Genomic DNA, 21959 nt, shown 5'->3' with positions numbered 1-21959 from the left:
TGTCCTGGGTTCAGCTACAGCAGTCATTTTTCTCCTTCAAACCACAACAAAGTTACATAACCTTTTTGGAATTTAGTTTCATATTTCTGAACAAAAGTTTGGATAACAGTTTCGTTTTTCGTTGGCTGAGAAGCAATGGGAAAAAAATGTGGTTTGTTATTTTGAAATAAATTTTAATTTTTCTATTAATACTATGTGAGAAAAAGTTCCATGAATGATAGTTATTTGTTCTTAATAAATAATAAGGTATTGCATACAGAAAATATTGCAGTATACATTATAAAACACAAATTAAGAAAATAGTACCCTCTCATGTCTCAGGAAGAATTTGAGGGTTTTATGCTAAAATCCCAAGGGGACAAATAATGCAATGCACAAAAAGAAGTAGAAAATGTTATCACTCACCCGAAGAGTGTCATGGTACTTTAGATGAGAAAAGAGAAAATGAAATGGTAACCAACTAGCTATAAAGGTGATAAGAAAACAAGACCAATAAAGTATTTTCTCTCTTCAATTTTCACTATAACCTTTTGAGTCTCATAAGGAAACTGCTACTTCACACCTTGTTTCCTATCCTTGTGGTGAAGATCATCAAATGACTACCTGTAAATACAACTTTTCTGCTACTTTTTGGTCTTCTAGTTCAAAGGGCAGCTGGCTTCCCTTCCAAATAGAAGCCAATTTCACATGTCACCACACAGTGTCAAAGCATAGCTAAAAATCAATAAATCTGAAAAGAGTTTAACTCTTAAAGTTTATAAAAAAGGCACTGCAGTAGACAACAATGAAGTAGATATTTTTCAGTCAGACCCCCTCAAATCATTAGCTATTAGAGGCTTTGAATGTCACAGTTTTGGAAGTCATAAGTGAATTAAGCTGTTCTTAAATACTAATATTGGGAAGCTCTACCCCACACATGGACCTTCCCTGTATGAATAATGAGAGCTTAGAAAATCAGGTTTATCATTCTAAGACAAACAATTAATGTAATCACAATTGTATAAATGGAAGGCAACTAGGTAGTATCTGGTGGGTAGTCATGATTATGAGAAGATGTGAGCAAATGGGGTAAGTATTAACTAGGCTGAAAAGCAGCATATAAATGTAGCAGTATCTGGTGCTAACAGTGGAAGAATGAAACAGCTATCAGGAAAGACACATCAAATCATTCTCTACACTGCTGATACAAATCATACCTTGTCTTAGCATAAAACTAGACGCAGCCTGCATTACTTCCAATGGTTTAGGTCTGTTTAAGGGATTATTTTGAACGTTAGTTCTTACTAACATTCATGTGCTGGTGTTGCAGGTCTGCTATCTTGTCTATTTCAAACTGTATGTAGCTGTACTTCTGTGGAAGATGGTTGCCTAAATAGTACAGTAGACTTTGATTAGTACAATAGACTTTAATTTTAGTCTAAAACAATTGTCCTAGCATGACAATGTAGTGAAACAGCGTTTGAAAATTATCCAAGCTTTTTAGGAAACTGAGCTCAGCCGAAAGGAATAAGAGGCTAGCCTTTTTATACTATGGAAAGATCCATGTTTGGAAGTGTCTATGTGGTCTTCACACCATCCTTGCCACCATGAAGAAATAACTCCAAATGCCAGTTACCAAAATTGCCTCTAAGCAGTTTAAAGAGAGAAGAAAGATGGGGTGTCAACTGGCAGCAATACTGCTGGTACTTGGCACTTTTACTGCTGTAGCCTCAACTCCTTTCCCCAACCTGAGCATATACTTGGCTAGCAGTGTATTTCAGACAGCTTTTGATCCAGTATTGTTCAAGCTAAGATGCACTCAGATAGGACCCCAGGACTCAGAACTATCATAGATATTAATCAGCAGCAACTAAATGTCATGGCTAATTTGAAAAAGGAAATGATTACAGTTATAATTATTTCATTATGCACTGAAAGTATGCCCTAGATTTTGGTCATATTATGACATACAGGTCAGATACCCATCCTTTCTCTTTCTTTATACTGATACTAGCTTGCTCTCCCTACTTCTCTTATAAGGTTTTCCCAATCATTCCTTGAGATGGGTAAAAAAAGGATAGGACTGCCTCTTTAAATCCAGCAATCTGAAACTGTTGTATCCCTCAAATACCTTTTTACAATATGTAATTTTTATTTTTGTCTGTTCTTTAATGGCAAGGTAGTTTTTAGGTTTCCTTTCAGTGCTGTTAGGAAATTAAAACAGCTATAAACCCAGCATTTATTATGTATTTGACCTATTTTTACACTCACTGATAAAATCTGGGCAAAGAATAAGCAGGTCATTATGTAGAAACAGTGCTAAGAAATGCTAGGAGTGGTTTATACAAATAAAAAGGAGAAATTATTTTCAATCTTTTCCTGAGCATTTCTAGTTTATTGCCTTGTAAGATAAAAGTGTCATGTTCCAGAGATTCATTTGGTTGTCCATACAGTAACTTCTTGATAAGTAAGTATAAGGGGAAAGTTGTCACATCTTCTAAGGGGTTAGTTCTTAACTAAACTTCTGTACACAAGGGGTTTGAGAAAAAGATTATATTTTTAATTCGAGAATATCTCTGTTCTGGAATCTGGGGATTAAAGCAAGAAGTGGTGAGGCAGCTTGGTCCTTCCTTTTTTTTTGAGGCAGCCTGGCTAAAAATATAAGGAAAGTTTTCCGTTCCTGCACTTCTTATTGCATATTGTACACTGGCCTCCTAAACATTCCTGATAAGGGTAGACAGGGAAACCTGTCTCAACTCCTATGAACAAATAATACCTATATTTTATTTGTGTGTGTGTGTGTGTTCTGTTTGTTTGGTTGGTTGGTTTGATTTGGTTTTTCATAAAAGAAAAAGAAAAGGAGAAGGAGAAGGAAAAGGGAATTTTTTTAGTGGCCAGATTTTGATCTATTGTTGGTTTCACAGCTTCAGATTTTCATGACAAAATCTGTTGTTTTGAACATGTGTATACATATGCTGAGATCAGTAGAAAACAAAGTAAAGCTGAATACAGGTTTACCAGCAGGAATTTGTTCAGACTCAAAGATTTGGTTATTTACCTCCTCAGTAACTTAGTGTACAGAATGGGTCCCTTCCAGTCTTTAAATCTGGTTTCATTTCAGTGGAAACCAGCAAAGAGGGGGAGAGTGCAACAGAATTTGGTACAGACTTGGGTCTTGCCACATTACAATTCAGAGGCAATCAGGCCATTCTATGAAGGTGGGAACTGACAAGTGCTTTTACATTCCTAATCTACATGTAACTTGAAAGTCTGATTCCTGTTTCCATTGATGTCAATAGAAAAACAGTGTGACTCTGTCTTTGACAAGTGTCACTGCCACATCCTCTATTGGAACCTCCAAAACCATAGACATAAATGAGAATCTTTGAGAATATAAACCAAAAAAAGTTACTGCAGAGAGGAAAGGAACAAGTGTAAATGGCTCAGTCATAATTACACATAATTACATAATTACATAAATCAATGGCAGAACAAAGACTTGAAAGAAGTCCTCTCATGCCCCAGAAATGTATTCCACATAACTGTTTGTGCTTGGAATAATTGCAACCTGATTGCCTCAAAAAGTTTAAGATTAGTAGGTTCCAAAGAAAGATTAAAAACTGAAGCTGCAACCCCCTTGGATATAAAACTTTTGCAGGAATGAGATTAAAAAAAAAAAAAAAAATCCTGAAATGAATGAAACATGAATGAAACAAAAAAATATATTTTTTAAATTATTTTTTAAAATTCATAGTACTCCCTCTTTCTCTTCCTAAGAACACATTAATGCAGAAAAGAAATGCAAGAACTCCAAGGTTAAAAGAGAAAAGATGCTTAAATGTACTTGAAAGTTTTGCACCTGGAAAATTACTGTAAGAATGTGGGCTGCCTGGCTGTTGTTTTAATATTTTTAGGTTTTTTTCTTTTGGAGAATGAGATAAAGATGTGAAGGAAGCAACACAACTTACTTGTCAGAGGAAAAATAATTTTAAGTTGTGCTTAACAGAGTTAATAGTATTTCCACATTTTGTACAGGAGCTTTGCTACGGCTGTTTTAAAGACTAAAGGTTGTTTCTATACTGGAGTAATGAGGTATAAAAGAGTTAAGAAGCCACTAGGTTACTTGTATTCTCAGTTTATTTCTGGCACTGTAGTTTTCATGTGTTCACCTCAGTACTTCAATGTTGTCTTAGATTTTCAGTTGAGTATAATATTATCCTAAGCCCAAAGCAAAAAAAAAAAAAAAAAAAAAAAGACAAAAAAAAAAACCAAAACGAAACACCAAACAAACAAACAAACCAAAAAAAAAAAAAAAATCCCCAACAAGCAGACCAAAATCACAGCAGACACAACATCCAATGTGATGATATCAAGTAAAACTCCCTTGAGACTTGAAGTCTAAATCCCATTCAGATATTCTAGAGCTGAAGCAGTCCCTTAGAGAAAAGCATAAGGTTAGTGCTAGATCTAAGAGGTCAGATAGCAGGATTCTGAAATGATTTATAAACTCAAAGGGTTTATTATGCAGGTACATATTTCTATCCACTCTTCCATCAGTTTGAAAACAGAACATCATAAAGATTGTCCTGAAAAGAATAAAAATTACAACCTGAAAAACAGCAGTCTTTGTATTATTCCCTTTCCTGTCTTATTACAGGAAAAAATGAGTTCTTACATCATGATCCGAATGCCAGAGACCAGCTTATGAAAGGCAAATGTCTTAAGAGAGGTGGGTGCTAGTCTCAAGGAACACCCCTCGCCACTTTGTTAACAAAAAGTGGTGGTCTTTCAAGTGTATACAACCAGACATATATAGTTTTGGATCCTGATTTTTTCTGAGGAGGCGGAAAGAAATCAATGTCTCAGACAGTCCCCTTGCAATAAATGGAATAGGTGGCTGGTACCATTCATGACGAGATTCAGCTATATTACTAAAAAAGGACACATGAACTGAGGCAGCCTCTCCTATAGAGCACGACACTGAGCACCCATGACACTGCAGGCAGCTAATAGCCTGTAGCCAGCTTCTTCTTGCTATCCCCATCTCAGCAAACCCTGCCCTAGTTCCCCATCTATCACACAGCTTGTATAACAGGCTGCATTCTCACTTGTCAGCAGGATTTGAAATTGTTTAATACACTGTTTACAGCAGAGTGATCTGTAGTAACCTGGATTTGAAATGGTAAATATATAAGTGATGATAGTAGGCCCAGACAGTTGCAGTCAGTAGACATACCAGAATTGAAATGGTCCTTTCACAACAGTATTGCCATGTGCAGAAATTGAACTTAATGAAGCAACATTCTGAGACTCTGAACATTACCAACTGTAGGGGCTGTTCAGCCTGGAGAAGAGAAGGCTGGATGGAGATCTCATAGCAGCCTTCCAGTATCTGAAGGGGACCTATAAGGATGCTGGGGAGGGACTCTTCCTTAGGGACTGTAGTGGTAGGACAAGGGGTAATGAGTTCAAACTTAAACAGGGGAAGTTTAGATTAGATATAAGGAAGAAGTTCTTTCCAGTGAGGGTGGTGAGGCACTGGAATGGGTTGCCCAAGGAAGTTGCGGATGCTCCATCCCTGGCGGTGTTCAAGGCCAGGTTGGACAGAGCTTTGGGAGACATGGTTTAGTGCGATGTGTCCCTGCCCATGGCAGGGGGGTTGGAACTTAAGGTCCTTTCCAACCCTAACTATTCTATGATTCTATGATTCTACGATTCTACCATTCTATGATTTTTTCTAAGAATAGGAAAAAAATATTCTCAGCCAGCCTGAGAAGAACAAAAACCACTTGAAATAGCAGTGTTCTCTAAAATAAATTTTATGATTTCAAACAAATATAGCAGATTAGCTGATGGATTATAGAAGCATCTATATGATTGGGGTTTTTTTCCTATTGGATGGTATATGGTCCCATAAACTGGAAGCTTCTAATCCTAGAGTGGTGACTGCTGACTCTCATCATCCTTGAAGCCAGCTCTCCCCACAGACCCTTCCTAGCTAACAGAAATGGATTCCCAAAGCATATGCTGTAACCTAATATAGTCTCAAATTCTCCCATCACCTCAGTGATCAAAGGTGGTCTAAATTGCAACAGAGAAGACTTAAAGCTTGTTTTCTAAAGATATCACAGTATATTCACGGTACAGCTGAGCATCCAATTTACTCCGTGTCTTTCAAGAAACCTCTAGAATGAGCTAGAGAACATAGCTTTCCATTTCATTGCTCTTGCTCTCTTTTTAATTGCTCGTTTCTCTTGTTTTTTAACCTCAGTTTACTGTCCTAATTTCTTTAACACTTCCCTTGGCTTCTATTAAGTTCTCCAAAAGGTTTATGTGCTTTCTTGTCAGGCAATTTCTTCCAGGTTCCCATGGCTCTATTTTTAATAACACTGATACCTTTCTCAGCATATTTCTTGCTCTACATTTCTTCTGGGTCTTTGATTTTTCACAGAAAATGGTGACTTTCATGAAGCCTTGTTATCACTGCCACAAATTCATTGCGGAAAGCAATCAGCCCTGCTACAGAATGTAATCCTAGAGTGTTACAAGGTCTCTAATGCCTCTATGAGTACTAGCGTATGTAATTAAGTCCTTTGGAACAATCTTATGAAACCTGCTGGAGGTGCAAAGAGCATTAAGCATCAAATTCTTAGTATCACATAATCTGATTTTGTTCTGCAGACTTAAAATAAGATTTACCCTAGTGCTTTTGCTATAAAGTTTAGGGTTGTCTTATGCCTATTCCTTTCTTCATCTCTCAGTTTAACTGGTGATAAAAAAGGTAGGTAGAATATGGGTTATGCTTAATTAAAATACCAGGTTTGTGCTCTCATGACATAATCTCCTAAAAATATGTCATGAGAATGGTTGGGATTTTTTTGGTTTGGTTTCCTTTTTTTTTTTTTTTTTTTTTTAAGAATGACCTAGCCAATCCTTTTGGAATAGAAGAATAAACCGAACAAGACAGGAAAGACTTGTGACAGATTATATTGATCCAACAGTGAGGTGTATGATAGTTCTGATAGAACTGGAAACATTAATATTCAGTCATTCCCATTAGATAACATAACCACTGCCAAATTCTTTTGTAAGGAAAATAAAGAAAAAAAAACCCCAAACACAGATAGCCCACATGACAAAATGACCCATTAACTTGTTAATTTTGATCCAATGGCAGACAGTAGGCCACTTGCATAGTAACACCATTTATTTTTGAGATAGCATCAGGACATCATGCTGGAGCAAGTAACAGAAAGATGGTCCCTATCCAAAAGAGCACCTGTCCTAGTGCAGTGTGAGGATTGTTAAAGGAAATAAGGATTAAACACAGTTTAGAAATCAGACTACAGCAACCTCTATACCCACCATGTACTGATCACTGGGTGTTTTGTACTGATCATAATGTAGCTGTATTTTGAAAAGAGATTACAAGAAAGTTAACAGCGTAGTCTTCTAATTTTCTTACAGGGAATGCTTTCTGCCCATAAAGACTGTGCTGGAAGGAAGTATAATGGTGTTTATGAGAAAATTTGACAAATGGGCAATCTGGGTGAACATGGTTAGCAAGGTGGCATTTGGTAAGATTTAAATCTGTTGTGCTAAGAAGCCATCTGCTATGGAATGGTTCCCTCACAATGAGCTCTATTAATAACTTAGATTTGCCAGCAGCATGTGGTGTTACAAAAATATATATGAATGTTCACTTAGTTTCTTGCTAGACTGCCTCAAAAATTGGTGTAGATTAATGTTGCCAGTGGGACTACTATAGATTTTCAAGCTGCCTCTAGTTATTGATTGGGTGCCCCACTTCAGTCCGTGACTTTTGTGAAAGCAAGGCACTATAACACGCTCACAATCCTAACACACATGCCAGTGGTTCTGCAGCTTAATAAAAATAAATATTTTTTTTGTGGGATAGTATATTCCAAAGTTCACAGGAATGTCTAATCATCAGGACTAAATCCAAACACTTCAAACATTGTCCTATTCAGGTTTGTACTGTCAATATCACAATGAATGGTACAAGTCTGAAAAACTACCAGAATCATTTTCCTGTCTCATCATCAGATCCCTGAGGAGACCAGATCACTAGTGACGTGCTGCTTACCCACTAGAGAACAGATTTCATTACTGACCAGATCTACGTATCAGATTTTGAAATGCAGTATGACTCAGGTGAAAACGTTTCAAGTTTCCTGTCTGTCACAATGGAGCAGCTTGCAGAAGGCGGAGAGATTAAGAGATATTGAAATACATATTCACATGTAAATCTGCTGAGCTATACTGCAGCCCCATCCATATATGCTCAATTTCACTGATTAGGGCCACACTATCAGACCACTTCTACCAACCTCTTAAACTATCTCAAGTGCAAAACTCAAAGGGCACCCTAATCTGTTTCAGGCAACCCTCCTTATTACTAAAAGAAGTGCCTCATATTTATTCAAGCTCATGCTGATGAACATAGAATAAAACTGTTGTAGAAAATGTTGAACTTAGTAGATGACACATGATCTTGCACAATGTCTCCTGGAGAACTTTCTGCAGTTGAAGATGATCATGGCAATCTCATAATAGAATTCTATGTTATGTGAACATTTTATGACTTTTAAACAAAGATTTACAGATTATTCTGTAATTTGATGGGGATTTAATGGCATCAGAAAGAACCTGCCTAGCTTTAATTGAGATTTAATTACTATTTATGAAATCACATTATCTAAAAAAATCTTTATGGTGAGTTTATACATATGTTGCAATCCACAGCTCAGAGGCATGTCTTTTTTTTTTTTTTTTCCTACTTACTTCTAAAAGGGGCCTTTTTAAGAGTAGCTTAGTTTCAGTTGACTTCAGTTATGAACATAGCACTATGCAACATCATGTTGTATCCAATGTAGGCTATTTTAAAAACCTAACTGAACAATTCAGGGCTTAGCTAAAGCCAGAAGGGAATGCTTTATGACTTCTTGAGTTTCCTAAAACCAGCTTTTGGCAGTGAAATTCCCATACTGATGCTTTGCAGCTCACTGGGAAGAATTACTCCACCTGGGGTTTGCTGGCATTGAGATACAAGCTCATGAGGGCTGACTTCACACAAGATATCTTGTTCTTCTGAGAACTGACCACCCTTGTTTTAAAATTTTTAACCACCTTCGAACTGCCTTCTGGCGTTGTATATCTTTAACAGTAAAACACAGAACAGTTAAAGTAACCCTTAGAGTCAAATTTTGTGGGTTTTGTTGGTTTTTTGGGGTTTTTTAATGTATGAGCTTTTAAAAGTAACAACAGCTTCCAGATTTGTACTAACATTAATAATTCATTCAGAAAATAAAATATTCCCCCACATATGTTTCAAACAAATACTTAAAAAATAATAGTTCTGTAATTATTGACAATAAAGAAGATAAACTGGAGTACACAACAGTCATAATACTGCAAGACACTACATGGAAAAGTTCTCTGCCACTTCCTTGCGTATTTTGGACGTGGCTGACTGTAGGTCAGGACTATTAGGCAGAGTAAATATTGGTACTGTTTCTGTGAAATCAACACAGCAAACAATGTCCAGCATTTAATGATGTTGTCTCCTTTCCTGCACCAGTGACAAATCATCTGGTCTTATGCAAGAAATATGAATATGACTGATGATACTCCCTCTATCTGAGAGGGAGTATTTTGAAATGAGAGTATTTCTTTCTTGTTTCTGTCCTGTCTGCATGTAACTAATCTTTATCCAGTATAAAAAAGTCCCTTTAAAAGGCCAACTAATATATAGACAATAAATGTTGTCTAAGATGCTGGCTGCATGTATGTTCTTCCAAGCCCGTGATTTTTAGGCATTGCTGATTTTTATATGAAAGACTACTTGACTCTACATCGGTACAATCCCTTCCCCCCATCTTTTTCATTTCTGGAAACGTCAGTAAGAGTCACATCCGATGCAATTTTATTACAGTCCATTAGGCCAGAGTAATGAGGGGGATGAGGCTTTCTTTAAACAATCTGTGGATATTCCTTTATCACAGAATCACAGAATAGTTGAGGCTGGAGAGCACCTCTGGACATCATCAAGTCTGACCTTCCTGCTCAAACAGGTTCAGGTAGAGCAGGTTGCTCAGGTCTGTGTCCAGTCAGGTTTTGAATTGTCTCCAAGCAGGGAGACTCCACAGCCTATTAGGCCACCTGTTCCTGTGTGTGATCATCCAGACAGTAATATATTTTTATCCTTCATTCTTGTATTTCTACATGTGCCTATTGCCTCTTGTTCTGTCACTGGACACCACAGAAAAGAGACTGACTTCAACTTCTTTACTCCTCCCATCAGTTATTTATACTCATTTATAAGATCCTCCTGAGCCTTTTCTTCTCCAAGCTGAACAACCCCAGCTCTCTTAGCCCCTCCAATGTCAGATGATCTCTCAATCATCTTTGTGGCCCTGCACTGGACTTACTGCAGTAAGTCTTCATCTTTCTTGTGCTGTGGAGGCAGATTCCCAAACTTCACCTATTCTCAGTTGTCTTTAGAGGGTTTCAAGCCTTGACTGGATCAAGATCTGAGCAGCCTGATCTGACAACGAACTGACCCTGCTTGGGCAGGGAGTTGGACTAACAACCTCTTGAGGTTTCTTCCTGCCTGAATTATCCTCTGTTTTCTAACTGTAGGGGTTACAGTAAGTGTTGCAATTCGTGATGTAGCACAGTTTTCTGAGCAGAAGTGTTGACTTGAAAACAGTGGATGTATATGAGTGACATCCATGGAAAAAGAACAGATTGTGTTAGTAGTATGTACTTTCCATTTGCTGTAGACTTCACTTGTGACATAACCAAACTAAAACCAATAATAATTTCTGTCATGTGAAGCGGAAGGAGATTTACTTAGCTCCTAGTGTTTGATCTGTCTATAGCACCCCAGGAAAGCCAAGACCCTTGTGCCCAACCAGTCTGTCAGCATCCCGTTACAGGGACCCTTCACTGAACAGTCCTGCCAGATTGAACAGTGATTTGACTGACTTGTTCAGGGAAACACGCCAACGGCATAAGGGGGACCCCTCAGTGGGTCTTCCCACTTTATTTGAATATGTTACCTGCCACCAGCGACTGCTAGCACCAACAAAAGATAATACTAACAGTTTACGGAATAACAGTCTTTGTAAATACAAAATAGTGACAAATTAAGGTTCAGAGATTGCTGGCAATAGAGACTGTCTGAAAAACAAGCTTGAAGTGGTACACACTAATAACAGCTAGTGTGAGTTAGTTATTTAGTGCACATAAGACAAAGTTCTTACCCAATAGGCATCCCTATGAGGAAGAAGACAGGTTCAGCCTGTTGACTGATCCCAGAAGTTACGATAGAGTCTTCCCTGCTTTCCCTTTCCTAACTGCACATATGTATATATTTTGATTCAGCTTAGTAGCTCCTGTAACCCTCCCACCATGTACAGAGTGATCAGTTAATTTGCATAAGGTTACATCATATTCATCAAAAGTACACCCTAGTCATGTTTTGCTAATGTGTGAAGCCATATGTTGACAATGTCCATGTGTTTCCAAGATGTACCAGGATTCAAGAATAGTCTTTCCTGATTAATGATTCATTAACTCTTTTTCTTAATCCACCTACACAAGGGCAAACCTTCCTCTTCCATTATCACTTCTTTATTCACCAGTGTTGTTCACCCTGACCCTGTAGGAGGCCCTTGTATATGATTAGGTTTTTCAATAGTACCACAGCTTTCAATTTTTTTAACTGTATGTCTGTGGAGCTTAAGTAGCTCTAGTCATACATACTATGTTACTGATGGGTGTAAAATCCTCTCACTTTGCTTTTACAAACACAAACCTAGTTTCCTTGTTTGACAGCTGCTCTGCGGTTTATCAGTACCTGGTGGCTTCAAGTTCCTGCTCCTTCAGGAATTATGACAGAGCCTGGCCGTGAGGCCTTCACTCTGATCCACCCTCCTCTCAGTTTCTCTTAGCATACGCCAAGGTTTCAGGTTTGCCTAGGGAACTATCACCAGGTAGATTCTGTACATGCCAACCGCATCCCATCCTGTAAGTAGCAGCTGCATTTTACCCTAAGGTTTCCTTAATGTTATAACTTTAGGAGACCAGGAGGAGGTGGTCTCCAATTTCCCTCATTTCCCCACAATTTCAAAGTTATCTTTGAGTATAGTGTGTCTACTCTCGTTTGCTCTGTTTCTTCATTTAATCTCTGTTGCAAAGATTGCTTCCTGTATCTTAAATTAAGAATGACATCAACAAGGATATCTAAACCTATGTTTCACCAGTTTCACATCTTATGCCTTAGTACAGTGGATTAAGAATTCTCTGTAACTCTTCATAAAATAGGGGATTTGTATTGAAATACATTTTTTTCTGGCCTTAGGAATTTTCCCCACGCCTCGATTGTACCAACTTTCTAGAAAGGTATTCCTTACATAGAGAAGTGTTGGTGTAAACCATTATTTTTCACACCAGAAAATAAATGGTACAGTGTTTACTGTGCTGCTGTAAGATTTACGGGGTTTCTTTAACTCACTTCACTGCTACATGTGTAACTTAAATAAGTGACTTGTTTCCTCTGTAGCTAGGTTTCCCATTTGTAATACTGATATAGTCACAGTTTTATATCTTTCAAGACTGCCAGGAAAGAGAAAGATATAATGACATTTCTGAGACTCAGATGACAGTAAAGAAAACCATTTAAGTACCTAAGGAGGACAATTCAAAAAACTTGAAATTTTGTACCGTCATCACCAACTGAAAACTGGTGTCAGCTGAAATTCCAACAGCAAATAATATAACTTTTTGTAACATTTTCAGATGACGTACTAGTTAAGGGAGTTTTTCACAGTACCTGTAATTTATTGTGCTAAGTGACTAGGATGATTAAATTGCAAAATTATTAATACCAGCTCCTTCATGAGGTCACATGAAAGACTAATGTAGGAAACACTGACTCTTTTCCAAACATGTGGAAGACAGAGTTCATAAAAAAAAGCACTGTTGTTCCAGAAGCAAGTTATCAGCAAAGACTTTTTTTTTTCAAAACTCTTGCTCATATTATGTTATGAATCATTATTTCAGAACTGCATGTCTCTATTTTAAAAAGCTCAATTGCCTGGTTTGCTTGATATAAGGAGTAACTACAAGCATGATTTCCCTTTCTGAGTGATTAAAAGGCTGAAGAAGTGCAGCTAAATCTATTCAGCTGAGACCAGTGGAACATCTGCTTTGTCTGCAAATTGCTTCCTTTAACAATTTGTTTTAACGAGTTGGAGCTTCTCACAACTACTGGGGTTTTATTGTTATTTTAGTTGGGGGGTGTATATGAAACTTTATCACCCAATGGTATCTTGCAGTTATTTTTTTTTCCTTTAAAACAAATCTAAGTGGTCACATCTTTGTTATAAAAATTAACATATTTATGTACAAGCAGTACTTATATAGGTATTTATTTATGAATCTACAAAGTTATTAAACCAAACAAGTTTAAAACCAGTAGAAATTATATCTAAATGTGTTTAGTAAGAACTTTTACCCATCATAATGTGTGAATAACAAACCCTCTTGAACCAAGCTTGTGTCAGGATGACCTCCCTTTTCACTTCATTGCTTGTTTGATATATTTTGTTTTCATATTGAGTGAAAAAATATATAGACAGAGAACAAAAAGTGTTTTTTCTCACCCTAAACTGCTTGTGAGTAGCTATACCAATGTGACCAAAAGGCAGGGAAAGTGCAAATTCTGAATACTTTTCAGGTAAGAACTGCTGTGAGTCACCAAAAAAGTGGAAGTCTAGTGAGTGCCCACAGGAAGAAAAATGAATCATTGCTGTTTTCAGTACAAAGTCAAAGAAAACAATCACTGCAGAGGATAGACCCACTGAGGTCATGGAGAAGAATTTACTTTGGGCTGGTTCTAAATCTGGTCCCAAGGTCTCAATGACCCATAGCAGTTGGATTGCATGAAGAAGGAGCCTTCTGGTCTAGATTCTGAAAGCATACTTGTTCATGTGCTCTGAAATGAGTTGTAATATCAAGGAAAGTAGTGGTAATCAAAGACCATCTGGGAAATTCCTCTGAAAATTACAGTCCTGACCTTAACCTGAAGTGCTGTAGACAGCAGGCAGACCCATAGTCTCTATTTTTTTCATCCCAGGTGATGCTTGAAAGGATTATTTCTACTAAACTAATCTTCCCTTCTGAAAGTACTTTTCTCTCTAGTGATCCTTTTTGTTTCGTTTCTCTGGCTTGTTCTCTACATGGTAAAGAAATTTTATTGCTGCTGGCATTGCAGCATACATCATAGGATTCACAGGGAAAATTCTGCCAAAGATGAAACTGGAATTAACTCCAGATCAGCTTGTACCTTATGCAATGGCATCATATTTAGAAATCATGTATCAGTTTCAGTTTAAAGAAACAAATTGGATTACAAATTTCCCCATGATGTTGTTTAGTCAAGTGTAAAATTTGATTTTTTACATGCATTGTAACATATGGTTGGAAATGTCACATATGGTTGGAAGTGTCAGCCAAAAGTCAAATGGCGATATTTCTCTCTCCTCAGATCCCTGTTGTCCTGATATATTAATAATTTCCTAGATTCCCATTGTGCTGTTAAAATATTTCTATTTGCATTTTCACGTACACACATATATATTTATGTGCAAAGTATAAGTTAATAAACTGTCAACATACGGATTCAGAAGCTTGCTTTGAAGTAAAGAACAAATCTGTACCTGTGTATTTTTTAGTATCTGCAGCAGGAGTTTTCAGTATTTATTATATACTAACTTATTCAATAAACCACTGTAGGGAGTTAAGGTCTGGCGGCCAGAAGATATCGCGCTGTACGGAAAGAGAGAGCCCCTCCCCGGATACTTTTACAAGCCCCATAGCATGGAGAGGGGAATTGTGGGGCAAGGCTTGGCGATACCATAAAAGGTAAAAATTGTTAACCTGCCTTCTGATTGGATCAGCATAGGTACTTCCGCGTGGCTGAAAGGTATATAATGCTTGCTGTTGTTCAATAAAACGCTATTTGATCATCCTCCATATTGGTGTCTGTGATCTCTAGCCCTAAGCCAGGGGTTGGCTTAGTTTTGCAAGTCTTGGCTGAAGCAACGCAGCAACAAGTGGTGATCCCGATGTGATTCGTTCGGAGGGCAGAGGTGTAGCTCGCGAGCATGGATGTAACGATTAAGGTACTGAAAACTTTGGCAAAGGAATTTAAGATTTGTATCAAATCTGGCAGCATTAAGGCGTGCCTGGAATCTTTGATTCACAGTGGGGTGCTTACTCACCCTGCTCAGATATTTAATTCAAAAAATTGGCCACAACTTAAGCAGACACTGATTGAGAAGGCACTGGCGGGAAAGCCAGAAGCCCTCGTTACTCTAGGAAAGTTGTTGGCCTTATTGCAATTGGCTCAGGAAGATCAGGAGGCATGGGGGGCGGCGCAGTTGTATTTGCGGGGAGCCGCGCTTGAAACTGCGCCTCACACTACGACAGCGGCAGTGCAGACTGGCGGGCCTGGTGGGGAGGACAGGGTGGAGGACAAGTTTATGGAGGAACAGCCTGAGACGCAGGCATTTCCTGTTACTGAGCCTGAAAAGGAGCCCCCTGCAACCGGTGCGCAGGGAGGGGCCGCGCGGACGGAGCCCCCCGCGCCACCAGCGTATCCGTGGGGGGAGTTAGAGGATGTTGTGGCCCGTCTTAACAAGGAGTGTCTTAAAGGGGACGCCGTGGATAGGGGCGGCGAGTCTGTAGCCCGTTTTAACAAGGAGTGTCTTGAAGGAGGCGCCGCAGTTAGGGGTGGCGAGTCTGGGCTGAATGGACCAAAAAATCAGAATCTGGACCCCCTAGATGTGCTCCCAGGCATGGTACTGAGGTATCTAGATGACGATGAGTTGTCAGACCTGGGATGGAGACGTATGGGTGACGGTGACGTAGGACCCTTTGGGGCGCGGAAGAAGGAATGCAGTACCCCAGAGGAACAAACGGCGTGGCGGGAATGGCGGGGAGGTGGGCGTGAAATGCGTTCTGACTCTGAGTCAGAAAATGAGGAAGCTACGATGAGAGGTGTTGGACCTCCTCAGGCTTCGGGTGCCGGGGAAAACAGGTATAAAACACCGGGGGAGCTTATAGAGGAACTTGCCAGAGCAATGCGTATGCTGCCGGCACAGACAAAGAAACAGGGACGCGCCTTGCAGCAGCTGGGCGAAACCCCGCCCCCTGTGGCGTAGCCAAATTGGAACTTGATTGCGAGGGACTGTGTGCTAAGTGGCGTAACCCTAGAAGCCCTACCCGCGGCCACGCCTCCACAGGCGTTCCCTGTTCAGGTTGGGCCACAGGGAGGAGCTATGTGGACGCCCCTAGACGCTAAGTTGGTTCAGGCCCTTCACAAGGCAATAAAAGCGGAAGGTTTGTCGAGCGAAACCACAGCTATGCTGCTCGACTCCGCCCACGTCCAACCACTAGCCCCTGCCGACGCTAGGCAGCTGGCAAGGGCGGTGCTAACTGGCCCGCTATTCCTTCTTTGGAAGGAGGCGTGGTATCTCGACCTGCAAGCCCGCATACAAGCTGCAACGACAGATCCCACTCTAATATTTTAAATCGAGCCCTGTTAGCTTTAAATCACTATGTTAGAGGACATGAACAGTACTCGCCAATGGAAAAACAGTATCTAAAACAACAAGTAGCTACCTTTCCCCAGGTGCGTGTTAAATTTCCAGGGGAACTACAGTGGGAATCTGGGTGGAGGCTGCGTACAATTGGAAGAGGGTATGCAGCGGTAGAAAAGGAGGGATTGCTGAGATGGGTGCCTAGCAGGTGTATTAAGGCGGAATTAAAGGAGACAGATAACTGATACCCATGCAAGTTGTACCAGAATAAAACTAATGAAAACTGTGAGTTCTTGTCCGCAGGACTGGATTGTCGGACGCCCTCGCAACCCGTACATCCCAGTGACGAATGAAGATGCTACAGCAAGGGGGAGTGTGCACTGCACTAGGGGAAGAGTGTTGTGTATATGCAGACCACATCGGAATAGTAAGAGACACTATGGCCAAATTGCGGGAAGGTTTGGAAAAACGAAAGAGGGAACGAGAGGCACAGCAAGGTTGGTTTACGTCATGGTTTAACCATTCACCATGGCTGACCACCCTGATATCTACCCTAATAGGACCAATCACAATGATTGTGATAGCAGTGATTTTTGGACCCTGTCAAGCTCGTTTCTTTTGTTAAAAGCCGACTAGAGAGTATTAGCATTATGTTAATGGCACGTCAGCGATTGCTTTAAGACTGTTTCCATTTAAAATTCCCTTTAGCTATCCCCAGTTATACACCACTACTCTCAGTTGTCCCCCAGTTATCTTTGTTTAGCGTGCCTTATATTCTCTAAGCTTCTGATGTATATTTCTAGATTGTTGTAAAAAATAACATAGAAACGGCACGCATTTACTATGTTTCCAGCCAAGTTTATGATATGTATTTTTAGGATTGTTATATCTTAATCAATTTATTTGTGCATAGGGAGGGGGGAAATGTAGGGAGTTAAGGTCTGGCGGCCAGAAGATATCGCGCTGTACGGAAAGAGAGAGCCCCTCCCCGGATACTTTTACAAGCCCCATAGCATGGAGAGGGGAATTGTGGGGCAAGGCTTGGCGATACCATAAAAGGTAAAAATTGTTAACCTGCCTTCTGATTGGATCAGCATAGGTACTTCCGCGTGGCTGAAAGGTATATAATGCTTGCTGTTGTTCAATAAAACGCTATTTGATCATCCTCCATATTGGTGTCTGTGATCTCTAGCCCTAAGCCAGGGGTTGGCTTAGTTCTGCAAGTCTTGGCTGAAGCAACGCAGCAACAACCACAATTTACAAATACTTTAAAACACTGAGGAGATGAGAATAATTATATGGAATTTGTAAAAATAATGCTTATATACTGCTACTGTCCTGAATACAATTACAAACTGAGACCCTGCAGGTATTCTGTTCAATATGCATATGTCATCCAGCCTGAGGTGATATGTACAATCTGTGAAATATGCTACTTAGGGAAAAGGAGATGATCAGTCAACACTGTTTGTTAGTACTTAAAGCTGATATTTTTAATTTTTTTTTTTAAGGGAGGTCTGTTGTCTAATTCTTATTAGAACATCTGGGAACTGTGTACATGTATATCCATGACATCTATGAAAATTTCATCCACAACTCCCTTGCAACTAGTCAGGCTGTACTTTGTATGTTAAATAAAAGAGGAATTTGTCAGAATATTTTCAGAACTCCTCATCAATCTGGATCAACTTTTTGGCAGCACGTAAACTAAGATTCCCTCACCAAAGAGCTCTTTAAATGAGCTATGTGAAAGGAGGAGTGACAAAGGCTTACGAAAAGTGAAAGTACAACCAAATATAGCACAATATTTTCCCGTCATCTCTATGAAAAAATTGCCATCCTTTACTTCTATACAACACCATGTTTAGAATAGTGTTACCTTAATTTTCAGGTTGTCCCATTTTGTCTTGTGCACAAGTTCACATAAGGCAAAAAATGATTTATTTTGGTCCTGGTTATTCTTTTGAACTGTATATCTTGGAATGCCATGGTATTTTCTTCTTAAGTTCATGATTACTAGGCTAAGGATAGGAACTATACATAAGAAAACATCCTTGTTGAATTATAATAGACTCTCTATATTGGCTTTGTCTTGTGTTTACGTTTTACATAATTTGATAGTAACATTTAAATTCCCAAGTCTTTATAGAAAACTCTATCTAAACTGGTTTAGTTTTGTATTATTACTCTGGATTCCGGTTTTTATGAAAAATATTCATGATGAAATTTGGTAGAATCTCAATTTTATATGATTGGCTTAGTTTTTGTATAAGCCAAGAGCAGCCCAAGTGAAATATAACATTCAGTGTTAAATGTTAAAGGATTTAGCTATTTACCTCTTTTTTTTATACAAGCATTTACATTGGTATTTACATTGGTACAAAATTAATATGGAGTGCTTTTTTTTTTTCATTTTTTTAGTATTTAGGAATATTTTTGTTGTTTTGCAGACCTAATGTAAAGAGCTAAGAAAGAGAAAAGCCAGACTGGAGATTATTTCATTGAGAAACATGAAGAAGGTACTAAGAAAGAAGAGGGTTTTGCTGTCAACTTGCATGAGAAGTATCCATATATTACAGGTAAAGGTAAGATCATTCGTACTCTCACAACAAAAAGGAAGCCACAATGTGACACTAGCACAGCACAGAGACTAAATTGATGGACTTGGCTGCTCCAGAAGTTTTGCCTGTTTTCTGTTTTACAGCATCTTTTCAACTAAAAACACAGATGAAATGTCAGGTAGAAGTGAATGCAGTAAAAATAAAACCTTAATTTAAGTGGCCTGCAATGTATCCAGTTTCATTACTATGGACTCAAGGTGTCTCGTGTTCATTCCAATGTACTTTTGCATATAAGATAAAGTAAGAAAAGAGGCCACTGCCTCATTACCAATGAAACCTTGATCTTCACTAAATAACATCTGCCTTCAGGATAATAAATGTGCTACCTGTAGGTAGAACAACTGAAGCAAAAAAATAAAAATGTATAAACCTTATAAGTAAGCAAAAAAATTCAAATATCAAATATTTCTCATTATTTTACCTAAAGCCACAGACACCCTCTCCACTGAAAGCAGTACTTGTTGAAGCAGACATCCTGTCTGTTACTACTGTAGCCCTTGTAGGCACTACAGGTTGCCCACTCTGTACCTGGGTCTCTTGCCTACTTGGACCTGCAGCCTCCAATACTGCCCCACTTTGTGTCTCTTTGGCAGCTCCCAGGGAGAACAGCAGTCTTTCCCCAATATCATCAGGGGAAAGTCTAGGCCAAAAACCACAACACTGAAAGCAATTATATAGACTTACATAAAGATTAATTGGATGAAAAATGTGTCAGAGTAAATGGTGGCTGCATATTTTTTCTCTTTAATACTTTTATTTTTTCTCTTAAACACACACAACTGCATGTATCTGCCATTAGGATATCCAGAAATGCAAAAGATGTCTAGTAAATGCAGAGCTCATGTGTCCTTCCTGAATTTTGACAGAAGTCATGTCTATAGCTAGCTAGCTGGCTTTTGTCCTGTGACCAACTACACTTTTTTGTTACGCCAAGTCTTTTTTATGCTGTCAATAAACCAGATCATAGTTTCAAATAATTTTGTTTGTGAAATTCCAGTGTTTCTTTCCTGCATCATGCTTTGCTATTTGCTCTTCCATATTGTTAAAGAAAAAAAAAAAAAAAAACTTGGTGAAAGCTTTAAAATATCTCCATGGCATTTGCAAGTCATTTTCATTCTTTATTGGAAAGGAGAAATATGTATTGTTACTTTTCCACAATCCTCAATTTACATGTTTTCATTAGGTCTATTTTATTTAGACTGCATTTATTTTAATAATGTAATTTTTATTGTGATAAAGCAGTCTTTGATTGTAAAAACACCCTAACCCAACCCAACCCAACCCAAACCAACAAAAAATCCCCACCCCTTCTTGCTTTTACCAGCCATAAAGTTAGTTCACAGTACATGAGGAAAAACTGATACGGAAGAACTTCATAGATTAAATAATATGCTGTTTGTATGCTTCACCTCTCTTAGAACAAGAACTCCAAAAGAAATACATGGAGTTTCTGTTTTATTGCTCCCTGTTTGGTTTTGTCTCTGAGTTCTTAATAATTAATCCTACCTCAATGAGTTCATGTAGGTAATTCTTCAGAAATTCTCCTGCAACTGAAATCTTACATTGAAAACCTAAATAGCTCCTTTAAATAAACAAGGATGTCAGTAAAATTTTACTGAAAAGAAAAGAAGATTAGCAATTAAATATCCAATTCAGCAAAACATGCTCACTTTAAGCATGTGTTTAATCCATAGACCCAGTGGAATTTAAGTATAGGTTTTGAAGTTGAAAAATTGTGAGCCTAAACAAATAATGGCATAATTGCTTCAAAATTGTAAAATAATAATATGCTTTCAAGGAAGTTAAACAAAAAAACCAAAGGAAAACAAACAAAACAAATACTTCCTAATTTTTTTCTGTCATGCTCAAGATACAAATAAAAAAAATCCCTAAACAGATAAAGTTATATGGGTATGTTAGGTGGATTTTTTTTTTCCCAATTTCATTATAGTTGATAATAGGAATATTATAAAGGAGCTGAAAAAAAATGTAGAAAAAGGTCTGGATTCCACTCCAAGTTGACTTAACTTTAAGCATCCCACCCATTGCCAATTTGGAGTTGCAGTACAAACTCAGCTACATTTAAAAACAAAATTCTGAAACAGGCCAGGATGAATTTTTCATTGGCCTGTTAGCCATTTTGTTTACCTAAATGCCAAGATGTGAATTGACTTAGCTACAAATTCACACCCATGCTTGCAGATTTGGCTAGCAGGTAGGAGATCAGTCCATGGGAAAAAATGTAAATCTAAGGACAAACTTACAGATCTCTTGTCTATGGATAAAAGTTAATTATTCAAGCAGAGCTCATAGAAACCCTAACAGCCAGTATCACTGGGCGGTTGGTACCTAGCTGATGATCCTTTCATTTAAGATATTTGATGTCTCTCATTATATAATCCATACCTGCTGCAACAACGAATTTGTCCGTATGTTGTATTTGATAACCTGTTTCACTTTTACTGGCCCCTGGGACTACTAAGCAAACACAGAAAACAGCAAAAACTTTCTGACTGGTACATGTGAAGTCTACAGACACTTCAGAGGCTCCTCCACAGCCCATCTCACTTTACAACAGCTATGGATGGAAAACAGCCATCCCTCTATAAACTCAACTGTAAGCAATGAACTCCATATGCTTAAATAGCTTGTGGAATATTGGTTCATTAGTGAAGATGCTTAAAAAAAGGTAGTATGTGGAATACTTGTATTCAAGTGAATTCTTACT

The sequence above is a fragment of the Strigops habroptila genome, chromosome 2 (genome assembly GCF_004027225.2).
Source record: "Strigops habroptila isolate Jane chromosome 2, bStrHab1.2.pri, whole genome shotgun sequence".
Lineage (NCBI taxonomy): Eukaryota > Metazoa > Chordata > Aves > Psittaciformes > Psittacidae > Strigops > Strigops habroptila.
Note: the sequence above shows the minus strand (reverse complement) of the source record.